Source organism: Rhinopithecus bieti, unplaced genomic scaffold (genome assembly GCF_001698545.2).
Source record: "Rhinopithecus bieti isolate Rb0 unplaced genomic scaffold, ASM169854v2 scaffold_18126, whole genome shotgun sequence".
Lineage (NCBI taxonomy): Eukaryota > Metazoa > Chordata > Mammalia > Primates > Cercopithecidae > Rhinopithecus > Rhinopithecus bieti.
In genome coordinates, this window is record NW_016809277.1 from 947,355 (window position 1) to 960,338 (window position 12,984).

The window sequence follows — 12,984 nt, forward strand, 5'->3', positions numbered from 1 at the left end:
AAAAAAAAAAAAAAAAAAAAAAAGGAAAATTTTTAAATAAATAAATGTAGTACCTTTAAAACAACACTTACCTATCCTTCCAACTTGCTTTGTCTTTTACACCCAACACATCATCAAGATCTTTGTTCAAGTCTATCAATTCCTCTCATTTTGTCTATCAATCATTCTTCTCTTCTCTCACTACTGTCCTTAAATTAGGAAAATTATGTTGACCAGACCTAAGGAAAAAATAAAAATATGTAAATCTGAAATGGAATTTTCTTCCCTGGGAGATAACAAACAAGTTAACGACAACTCCTTCGATTTCTCTGGCACCAAAGCCACGGGTCCTGAACTCTATTTCATGCCTTCCCTCCTGCACAATACGAGAATTGTGTGATAAATTCTATGCTTTCTTATCTTTCCAAGGAACCACCACCTGTAATTACCAATTTTTACTTTTGTATCATCAATGTCTAGATTAAGCTCTTCACTGGATTAATCCCAACTACAAGCACATGTGACCTTCCACCTTTCACCTTTAAACACCTTGGGTGGGGCATGGTGGCTCACTCCTGTAATCCCAGCACTTTGGCAGGCCCAGGTGGGCAGATCATGAGGTCAGAAGATTGAGACCATCGTGGCTAACACGGTGAAACCCCGTTTTTACTAAAAATACAAAAATTCAGCTGGGCATGGTGGTGGGCACCTGTAGTCCCAGCTACTCGGGAGGCTGAGGCAGGAGAATGGTGTGAAACCAGGAGGCAGAGCTTGCAGTGAGCCGAGATCATGCCCATGCACTCCAGCTTGGGCGACAGAGTGAGACTCTGTCTCAAAAAAAAAAAAAAAAAATCTCGTTAACATTCAATACAGTTGACTTCACCCATCTTAACACACTTTTTTGTCTTAGCTCTGTGACTATGTAATCTCATAGTTTTCCTTCTTTCTCCTTTGCTCTCATATTCTCCTCCTCTAGGTTCCAAATATTGGAAAGCGTTGTATCTTCATCCTGGGTCCTTTCCTCTTTTTAACCTAGATACTCTCCTGGGGTAATCTTACCAACTCTCATGATTTTAAATACTTTTTATAAACTAAAAACTTTATTACTAACCCCTGACATTTCCTTTTGGATTTCAAAGAAGCATCTCAAACTTAAAATTGCCAAACCACAACTCTTGATTTTCCCCTTGTGTATTAAAGGGTTAACTCAGCTGACTTGGACTGCTTAAACCCTGCACATTTCAAAAATCTTCAGGTCTGGTTCCCGGGAGGTACCTCTGAGTCCTTGGAATATTCTGCCTAATAAGAGTGTCTCTGTATACCTGGAGCCCCGGGACATGCTATATCAGCCTAAACTTGGTGGGGCAAGGGTGGAGGCTGGACACTGAATAACCAAGGTCAGCCATGTGGGTGCCCCATGACTATGTGAATGAACTTGTCCAACCCTGGACATAAGGCTTAGATGAGCCTCCCTGGTTGACCATACTTTATATATATTGTCACACATCATTTATGGGAGAACTAAATACTGTTCATGTAACTCCACTGGCAGAGGAAAAGTAGAAGCCTATGCCTGGTTTCTCCTAGGCCATACCCTATGCTCCTTTTTTGTTTGCTGATTTTAATCTGTATCCTTTCACTGTAATAGATCACCGCTATGAGTGATGATAATAACTCATCTGATTTTGGGGAGTCCTTATGGCAAATCATGGAACATAAGAGTGGTCTTAGAAACCCCCCAACACATCTCTGAAACTTATTTCTCCTTCATTTTTCTCATACTAGTAATTACCATCACATTCATCCACTTGCTCAAGCCAAGAATCCTCAGATACCATCTTTGAATCCTCCTTTTTTCTTATCCTACATGTCTAATCCATCACCAAGTCCTTACGGCTCCAGATTCAAAATACATCGTGAATCTATGTGCTCCTTTCCATCTCAGTTATTACCATTCCAGCCCAAGCCACAAGCCATATTTTGCCTAAACTATTGCAGTGGTCTCCTAGATGATCTCTTTAGTTCCACATTTGGAACCCTACAATTCATTCCCCAAAGAACACAAAGAGTGACCATCCATTTACATTCCCCAATGGCTTCTCCTTGCACTTAAGAGTAAAATCCAAACAGCTTTACTTGACATACAAATCTATATGATTTATCTTATCTATATCATCTTCTACCACTCTTCTCATTCACACTGCTCAAGTCTTTGGCCTTCTTTCTATTCATCCAACATTCTAAACTCATTCCTGCCTCAGGTTAGTTATACCTATTTTTCATTGGCCTGAAATATTCTTCCTTAATATTACAACTTGGTTTACTATTCAGAACTCAATTTTGAATGTCACCTCCTGAAAGTCCTTTCCAGGCATATCTAACACTCCCTGTGAGAGCACCATCACTCTTGGTCACATATTATTGTGTTTTCTTAATCATTTTTATCATGATCTGTAAGTCCCTTTTTTTGTGTGTGACTTCTTGTATGTTATTGTCTCTCTTCAACTATAATATATACACCATGAGAGCAGGGGTCTTATAGTCTTATTCTTGAATAGAGCCTGAAATTCTCCAATATGTATTTGTTGAATGGTAGCGCTTAGCCTACCATGAAGTTAGAAAAGAGAGTCACAAGGGCAAATATTGACAATACCTGTTCAAACCCTGACTGGGTGGGAGAAATTTAATTACAAACTGTGATATATCTCTCATTTGCAAGATCATCCCTACTAAGAAATATATGTGTCAGGCTACATTTGTCTGATTCAAACAGATGTATCTAAATCTCGTCCTTCTAAGTCCATGCTTTTTAACTAGGTCTTCACAGACAAAACAGATGATGGCCTTAAGCTATTGATGGCAGCAGCGCCCCATCTGGAGTGGCTGCTGCCACGATGCCAGCTGCAGTAGGGTGGGAGGCGCAGCCAGGGCTGTGTACTCCCAGTAGCAGGCAGGAGCTGGGAACAGGCGGAAGCCCCGCCCCCTTCCAAGTTGGAGGGGCAGGAGTACTGCCCTCTCGAGTGCAGCTGCAGCCAGCCACCCCGCGGAGGCTTCGGACTCAGGCATCTTTGCATTCTCAGTGGCCCGGGAAGCCCCCACGTCTGCACTGGGAAGTGCCTGCTCCCACTGGCTGGCCTCTCCCTGCTCTCAGCGCCCACTCCGATTTCAGTCCAAAGTTGTGGCCAAGCCCAGGTGCTGCCAAGGCCAGGCCAGGTGTGTGTGCACTCGGGGCAGCGCGGACAAGCCAGCCCCCTGTTGTGTTGGGCACTGACAAGCATGAGAGGGAGGCCAAGGGGGTGCTGAGTGTGGTTCTGCAAGGGCCTGCAGGTAGTGCCCCTCGGCACAAACAGCCTGGGGGCTGGGAATGGCAGGTTGGTGGCCCCAGAGCCAGACAGGCTACTGGGTAGAAAAGGTCAGACGGCCTGAAGCCTGGGAGCAGGGCTGCCAGTTCCGCGGACTGAAGTGAGAACTTATGGTGCTTTTTCTGGTCCCACCCATGGCCACCCATGGACCAATCAGCATGCACTTCCTCCCCTCTGAAGACCACAGAAACCCCAGACTCAGGTCGACTCAGACAAACTCCAAACTCCGGGACGACCTGCCTGCAGAGAGGAGCTACCCCTATGGGTCTCCTCTCTGCTGAGAGCTGAACAAACTTTAGGACATCCTGCCTGTGAAAAGGAGCTACCCACTGCGGTCTTCTCTCGGCTGTTCTGTCGCACAATAAAGCACCTCTTTGCCTTGCTCACTTCACCCTCCACTTGTCCATGTACCTCATTCTTCCTAGATGTGAGGGAAGAACTCGGGACCTGCCAAATGGTGGGAATGAAAGAGCTGTAACACAAACAGGGCTGAAACACACCTCTTGCTCACCACATTGCAAGTGACAAGAAGGAGAGAAGAGAGAAGGAGAGAAAAGCTGTGGCCCTTCAAGAAGTCCAGACCTAGGAGCACCCCAAGCCAGGGCTATGACACCCACTTTTGAGCTCTGCGGTTCCTGGCATCTCCAAGCTTCCAGGCACCGCTGCATTTCCCGGTGCCAACCACAGAAGCTGCTTGCACTACGCGTGGTCCAGCCACAGCCTTGCAGGGAGCTGACACCCATGTCAGCGCCTGAAGCTGCCAACCCTGCCACAACAGGCATACCTGGCTGTGCTAGTGGCCAGACCCCATGCTCACTTGCTAACACACCCCTTGCCACTCCACTCACTTTTGCCAGGTTTGGGATCCAGGCTTGTACCGTGAGCCAACAGCAGTCTGCCAGGCCAAGTGGGCAGAACAAGCCCAGCAGGTCCAAGCACAACTTGGGCAAGGTTTCTGGCCAGAAGAGATACTCCAAGGATCCTGTGACACTATGTCACATAATTCGTATTATCAATTAATTTTCTATATTCTGATTTTGTAAGAATGTAAATAGTATTTTTCTCATGGGATATAGCTGATATTGTCTATAATATTTGAATTTTTATTTCATCCTTCTTGACACTTTCCATGCTCTACTTATTGAGTTCCCTCTTCTCCTTCTCTGGCCTCTTGCCTATCTCCACTTTATCATTTCAAGTCCTAAATTAGAAAATAGGATTTCAGTTCCTGGCCTTCCGAATTTCGCAATCTATACTCCCTGCTACACGCTACTCCTCAATCCTAACTCAAAGATCTCAGTTATTCTCAAACTTCAATGAATCACTTTGGGAACTTAATTAATTGATGATGAAATCAACTTTTATTCTAATATGTCTAGTTTTCATGACAAACATTTCACTTAGATATTTTGCCATTTTGTTTAACTTCCGCTGTTTGAAAGTTAATTTTCATCGTTTCTCAAAATTGACATTTTTCTTTCTGAATTTTCCTATTTTTCTTAAAGGTGACTTTTTTTTTTTCAATTTCTTAGGTTTGAAAATATGCAGTCAATCTTAACTTCTTCCCCTCTCCATCAGTCATACTCCTAGAAGTAAATAGTTGAATCCTTACATGGTTCAACCTAAGAATCTTTTTTTTTTTTTTTTTTTGAGATGGAATTTAGCTCTTGTTGCCCAGGCTAGAACGCAATGGCACAATCGTGGCTCACTGCAACCTCTGCCTCCTGGGTCAAGCAATTCTCCTGTCTCAGCCTCCCGAGTAGCTGGGATTACAGGCATCCACCACCAGGCCCAGCTATTGTTATATTTTTAGTAGAGATAGGGTTTCTTCATGCTGGTCAGGCTGGTCTCAAACTCCTGACCTCAGGTGATCCACCCACCTCGGCCTCCCAAACTGCTGGGATTACAGGCATGAGCCACTGCACCCAGCCCACGTTAAGAATCTTTAATGAAAAAACTACTTTTAGAGGTATGGGCAAGTTGCAGAAACAAACTAAAGATAGTGATGGATTTGGAGACTGTCAATAGTAGGAAGCTTTTAATAGCTCTAGAGATAAAAGGTCAGGGATCAGACCTTAAAATTGATCAGATCAAGTTTAAGCTTGATGAGACCTTAAACTGTGTAGAAAGGACCACCCAATAGCACTATCCTTATAAAAGGATATAGTCATTGCCAGAGCATAGATCCAAAGTAGGGAGAATGAGGGAAGAAAGACTCCCATCTTTATCTCCTTCCACCCTCCACTCTATTGTTGCTTCTCCCACTCAATGAACCCAACTGGAAGCCAGGTGACATGGAAGCCCAGGTGAGGCAGTTCCCATGGGTCAGCCTTCCATGCCACAGAGCAGGACAGAGAATGAAAATAATGGAGAATAAGGGGAAGAAAAGTCAGAACCTTCTATTTTCCCACTTCATTCTTATACCCTCAATTTTAATGTTGCATCTGTTGCTAAATATGAATAGTCTTCCTTTTAAAATACCTTTTTTTAAAATAAAGACTTTTCTTTATTTGCAATTCTATTGCCATACTCTTTTACAAGCTCAGATCACTTCACTTCCAGAGCACTTATATAGTTTCTCTCCTGAAAAAATCCAAACTACATACCACTACCAGATTGGTTTCCTTAAAGCATACCTTATTCATGTTACTCTCTGGGTCAAACACTTTTGTTGAGTTTCTCTGCCTGTGTCTTCCTGGCAGAGAAACATCTCCATGCAGTTTTCTAGTCTTAAATCTCACTCATGAACAACACTTACTAATTAATCACTTACTATGTTCCAGACACTTTCCTTGGTATGGGAATTCAGAAATATACATTTTAAAATGTCCTAATCTCCTGGAGCTTTATCTAGTTGGAAGAGAGAGACAATAACCAACCACAGAAAAATGCATAAATTATACTAGATCTTAGAAGATAATAAATCCTGCAGAAGAGAAATGAGGAGTGTCAAGGAAGCCTGTAATTACAAGGTTGATCAAGACAGGCCTCATCAAGTAGAAGGCATCTGAACAAAGCCTTGAAAGGCATATTGGAGTAAGTCACATGAATATCTAGAAGAAAAGCATTTGGGACATAGGGAACAGCAAGTGCCAAGGCCCTGAAGCTGATGAATGTCTGTCTGGTTCTAGGACTGGCAAAAAGACAAGCCTGGCTGGCATGGGAATGAGTGAGACAAAAACTGGAAGGAGATGAAGTCAGAGAGGTGATGATGATCAGCCCATGTAGAGCTTCGTAGGCCATTATAAAGAATGCTCTACCTTAACCACACTGGTCAACACCTACATTTTCCACATGTACATAGCCATTTCTGCCTCCACAGATTCCCTTGGCAGGATTCCTGGACTGGAAAGATTTTCTTATTTCAGTCTGTTCATCTAAAGCCTACAAGATCCAAGTCATAGCTCCCTTCCTTTGTAATAACTTCCATGACTACTGCAGTCTACGATGACTTTCTATTTTATCTCACAGTTGAAACTCGACGTATTAGTCTTTTACATAGACACAGGGAGGGGGACATCACACACCAGGGCCTCTCAGGGGCTGGGAGGCTAGGGGAGGGATAGCATTAGGAGAAATACCTAATGTAGATGACAGATTGATGGGTGCAGCAAATCACCATGGCATGTGTATACCTATGTAACAAACCTGCATGTTTTGCATGTGTATCCCAGAACTTAAAGTATAATAAAAATAAAATAAAATAAAATATTTCCCTAACTTGTCTATGTCTTGGTGATAACATCACAGCTTGAGGATGATGATAATGATTATGTGAACTAATAATGATGGTGATGGTTGTACCTAGAGCAACAAGGAATTGTTGCTTCCTTGACATTTTAGTTTTTGTTTCCCTATCCTTCCAATGAGAGGTAAAATTATTCCTATAATTGGAGTTCCTACGAACAGTACCTGGCATCTAATATGCATGTAATAAATAGCAATTTTTGTTATTCATATCCCATAATTATTTATGATCATCAATGTTATATATAATTTGGAATTGATGAAGACCAACATTTTTTTTTCATTGTTAAAAATAGCTTCTAAGTATTTGACTAATTCATGGTGATTTCTCCCTATGTATTCACTAAATAGCTGACTACTCAAGCCCCACTAAATCATATGCAAGCTTTGTATATCTCTGTTATTAGTCCATTCTCACACTGATACGAAGAAATATCTGAGACTGGGTAACTTATAAAGGAAAGACTTTTAATTGACTCACAGTGCTGCATGGCTGGGGAGGCCTCAGAAAACTTACAAGCATGGTGGAATGGGAAGCAAACACATCTTTCTTCACATGGCAGCAGGAGAGAGAACACAGAGCAAAGAGTGGGAAAGCCCCTTATAAAACTATCAGATCTCATGAGTACTCACCATCATGAGAATATCATGGGGAAACCACCCCCGTGATCTAATCATCTCCCACGAGGTCCCCTCCCCAACATGTGGGGATTACAATTCAGATTACAACTCAAAATGAGATTTGGGTAGGGACACAGAGCCAGACCATGTCACTTGTATTCTTATTTTACTCTTATTATATTTATTTTCACAAATTTGTCTCTTGCCTTCTCAACTAAACAGCAAGATCATGGGCAAAATTTTATGTCCTGTGTATCTGTGCACCTACCCCAGCATTTCACACTGCAAGTATTGTAGAATGGAGGTAGTAAAATGGAAGATACTCTTGGTCCAAGTTATGTGTATGTTTTCCACAACATCCTCACTTTTCTGTTGAGGGAACCCCGAAGGAAAATAATTTAGGTAGTGTATTAATATTGTTGTTATCGACTTCAGATGACGTTGACTCCTATTATATAAGCCAAAACTGGCTTTTTGCCATGCCGGTCCTTGCAAGAACTGGCAGGTGATGGCTTTTACCTGCAGCAGAGGTTTGTCCTGCCTTAGCTAGTTGGTAGAAGGAAGACGATTATCTTATTTCTATTCTTTATCTTAGATATGTTGGAAAATGGGAAAAAACAAGCATCAAGATATTTAGTAGAAAACAAAAACAAGAATATTAGACTTCTCCAGGAACCAGAAAGGCTAATTTTTCTCATCTCAGACCCTAAGCATGACGTTGCTAAATAAAAGACTACAGAAAAGGTTGGCTTACAGTTAAGTAAACTTAAGGCTGAGAGAAGTAAGAGCTCATGAAGTATCACCAGTTAGAAAGAGGTAAAACCAGGTAACACAGAGCTCAGCTACTGTGACTCCTATTCAGTGTTCTTCCTGTGCCCTCTCGGTGTCTCTATGTGGATGGAGCAATGGCATATAAGCAACACACTAGTTGAATTTATAGTATTACTACCTGAAATTATAGAAGCTTGCAGTTCATGATAAGAATGATATTCAGATTATTTTAAACAGATTTCCTTAACTATAGCTTATTAGAAATGAATCATAGTGCAGGTTCATTTTTTTAATTAAAAAAAGGGCTGTAGGTGGACAGACATGCTGAGATACTCTGTGAATTACTGTTATCAGATATGGCATTTTGAGCCCAGAGTTCAAACACACCTTAAAATCTCTTCCACATGAATATAGAATTTAATTATTAATGAAAATTAGCCGGGGAGGCAAGTTGATCTTCAGATAACTTGCCCTTCGATGTTATTGCAAGTTAGTAAATTAGCTAAGGGCTAATTCATATTGTTCCACAATTATCTCCATTGGCCTCATTTTCTTATGCTGCAAACACCATACAAAAGGTAACAGTTTATGGAGATTTAAAAGGGTGGTGGACATGTATTGTGTTACCCAGCCCCAGATGATAACATTACTCATCTTGTTTTGGGAAACTACTTCTCTTCCACTCCAACCCAGTGATTTTAATAAGGCCTGTGTTCCCTCACACCCAGTAACTACATGAGCTAAGCCAGATCCCCTAGAGTCCTGTGATTTCTATAAAGTTTTAGCTAAAGAAAGCTTCTTATTTTTTTGGCAGCAAATGTGTATGTAGCTGATAGTCCTGGTTCCAGACATAAGGAAGAAGCTTTCCAAGAGTAGCTTCAACTAAGAAGCAAGCAAACAGAGACAGTAAACTGCCCTTTTTGTCTAAGCTTGAGTTTGTATTGGGTTTATTTACTTGCAACCAAATTAATACAAACTACTACTAAGAAAATGCCTTAAATCATAAAGACAACTGTTTTCAAGGCATGAGTTGAAAGTTTTGTATACTGTTATCATTATTTCCACCCAATGTAGCATCAAGCACATAGTAGTTGCTTTTAAAAATTCTTGTCGGTGTTCACTAAAGAGAATAACTCTTTAACTATTTGAGGCCACAAGACAGCTTGCTGCAGCCTTGGACAGAGAGAAGGTATTTTGATCAGGAGGAAAAAAGTGTGTCCCTCAATTCATTCTGCACAAGCAAATCTTTAGGCACAATCCTGGCCCTAGTTGTTTACGGTCAGACCTTACCAAATACAACCTACTGTTTCAAATCATAGCCTTGTAAATAAAAAAAGACTCCTTTAAATAGAAAAGCTCCTTTTAGGCTATTAAATTGGTATAAACTTTTTTTCTCCTTGGCTAAAACTGGTTGATGTTAGGATGTCTATATTGAATAGAGATATTTAAATTTTATTTAAAAATTTCGGATACGTGGTAAACAAACATGGCTGCTGTATGATTTCTCTAACTGGGAATACACAGTCTGATGAACTAATGACTGGAAAATAGCCTCACAAGATCAAATCCTGAAGAGGTCCGTGACCACTGACTAAAACATGTTTACAGAGGCCATTTATGAAGAGGATCATCTCCAGATCAACATCCTCAGCATCTGACCTTTATTCTTGCCCCCATTAAAGGCCTGGCTTGGCCTTGGCTTTTTGGCCTCCAGCACTTGGCTTCTTGCCTCATCACCAAACGCATACTGATTTTTCCAAAAGATAAATACTTATAGCCTAAGAAACACATGTGCTTCGCAGAATGCAGAAAGCTAAGAGCTAGACATTACTAGTGTTTTAATTTGCCGAGGGCTTCTGGAACTACTTTAACAGACATCGTCCCAACCTCATAACATTTAAGAAGCAACAGGAGACAAAACAATGTCACTAATGGAAAATAGAAGTACAAAAGTGTAGCGATGGGAAAAAAAGAAGTGAGAGATTGTGTCGATAGGTGAGAAAATACACTGCACAATAATAGCAGCTACTGAGAAATCATTGCATGGCAAATACTGTGTCTCAAAAACTTCACAATATATGTAGAATTGTCCCAATTGAAGGAAGGAGAGAACTGCAGGTTAAGGTTAAGTGATTAGTCAGAGCACCATATAATTAGGAGGTGGCAGAGCTGGGATTCAATCCAGGTGTGTATCCAACTTTTAATCAACTGTTTAATTGCTGTTATTCCCTGACTCTGCAGCAGACTACTAGCACCTTCTATTCCTTGCCACTTAGTACCAATTTTCCATTTCAGATCCTTCTAACTCATAGCCTAGGTACTTTTGTACTTATAACACTCCGTTTGAATCCCAAATGTTTCCTAAATGGGCATAGGTGTCTTCTACTCTATCTACATTCCTCATCAAAGTACACAGGAAATGGATTAAAGAATTTTAGGTATTGGTTTAATCTTTGCTGTTACCTCCTCATCTAACCATATGCATCCACAAACATTTACAAACACATGGACACATCCATCGGACCTCAATTGACAGGACACATTTTTGGCAAGTGAGACACACAGCTGGAATAGCTCCCTCAGCAGTAATTACAGCTCTGTCAGAGCACGATAAATGATGGGGACCTCAGACAAAGGGTCTTTCAAGGTCAGGTGTGGCTCCGGCAGAACGTAAAGGACTACTCTGCCGTTATACTAGTTGTGCTCCTTGACAAATATCTCTCCAAACTGTCCATCATTCCAACATCTAACAAGTACAACTAGAGGTGCTTAATAAATAGGTGAGGAGCAAATGAAAGAATTTGAGATGAATTTGACCTTTTCTTAAGCCTGTGCTTCAACTGGAGTCCCAACAAGAAACAGATGGCTCACTCCAAGAGGTTAACTGACTGAGGAGATCTTATTACTAGACACAGAGGTATCCAGGGACTTTCAAAAGCAAGAAACTTCCATTCCTAGACCTGAGAGCAAGAGGAGAAATGATCTTACAGGAGCCTAAGGAGAGTTGAAGCCAGGAAGAGACCCACATGACAGAACCTGGCATGGTGGAGGAATGTAGAGGAATGCAGTTTTCACAGCAGCAGGGCAGAGAGTGAGCAGGAAAATACACTTAAGATTAACCTCTTAACCTGCATTTCCCATTGTTCAAACCTGAGCAGAAGCCAGAGAGTGAGAGAGTTCAAATGATATGATCCATCGAGGTCAGACTTTCAGAGCACAGAGCGAAGACGGAGCCTGGATCTTAGGAAGGCCACACTGGGAAGGCAGGGGCAAATATAGAGTGACTATGCTTGTGGGGGGTAAATAAGTCCTTATTTTATTATCTAATGTATAAGAAGAAGAACAAAAGACATTTTTCATGAAATAACAAAATGTCAGACTTCATCTTCTAAGGTTGGCAACTCTTACGTTTTTTTCTACTATCCCCAGATAACTCTCGAATAAACTGCATATTTAAAGACAGGCCAGGGACAGCCTAAGGCTGATGGTGAAGGACACAATTTTCACCACTTTTATCACTCTGTCCTCTGTAAAAGGAAGTTGTCTGACTAAGGAAAACAAGGAAAATTAGAGAACAGTAAGGACAGGGATTTGCAGGAAGAAGGAAGTTTCTTGTCAGGATGTTTCAGGGTTTGTAAGCAAAATCGGCAGCTGAAAATATGATATGAATCCAGTGGCCCTAAAAGTCTTTACTATTGACCTGCTACATACCTGACATCCCTCCCAACTATGCCTTCCTTAAAGTCCTTTATATACACATGCTTTTAAAACAAGTTTTAACCACAAATCAGTAAGATTGAAAATAAGTCATCAGACAACAATTAATGAAGACATGATTAGTTATCCATATGATTATTAACATGCAGTGGCTTAGCAGAAAAACATTTATTCAGAGTGAGATTTTGATCAAATTCATTTTGATGAGATAGGAGGCTCAGATGAATATTTCCAAGAGAAGATATCTGGAATAAATACCAGGCAGAAAAATGAAAAATTGAAGTAGGCCTTTCACTCATATGATAATTTTTATCATCTTGTTTTACTCAGACAGTATTTCTCAAATCAAGTCAAAACAGCTTCTCTGACCAGTAACAACATGTAAAAATCTCTTCTGCTGATGTGAAGTCTTTTTTTAAAGGCTAGTACAGTCACGTACTTAAATCTGTCTGCCTGAACCACTGCCAATGATACTCCTTTATCCATGGTGATAAAATTGATTATCAGTGCTTTAGGGGAAATTCATTCCAAATTTAACTAAGGCACAGAGTTAGGGGAGCTGCTATCCCAGTGCCAAATTGGGACTGAGAGCAGAGGCAGCTCTGAAGCCTCAGAACTACATCCAGACAAAGCATGGCTGTGGTAGCATCTGAAGATGTACCCCAGGGCATGTCTTCCCCACCTCCTGTCCCCAAACAGACCTGCCAAGACACTGCACCCCGGGCCCCACACACCTTCCCTGCCCCACCATCTCACCTGAGCACTTGCCAAGAAAAACATATTGTCT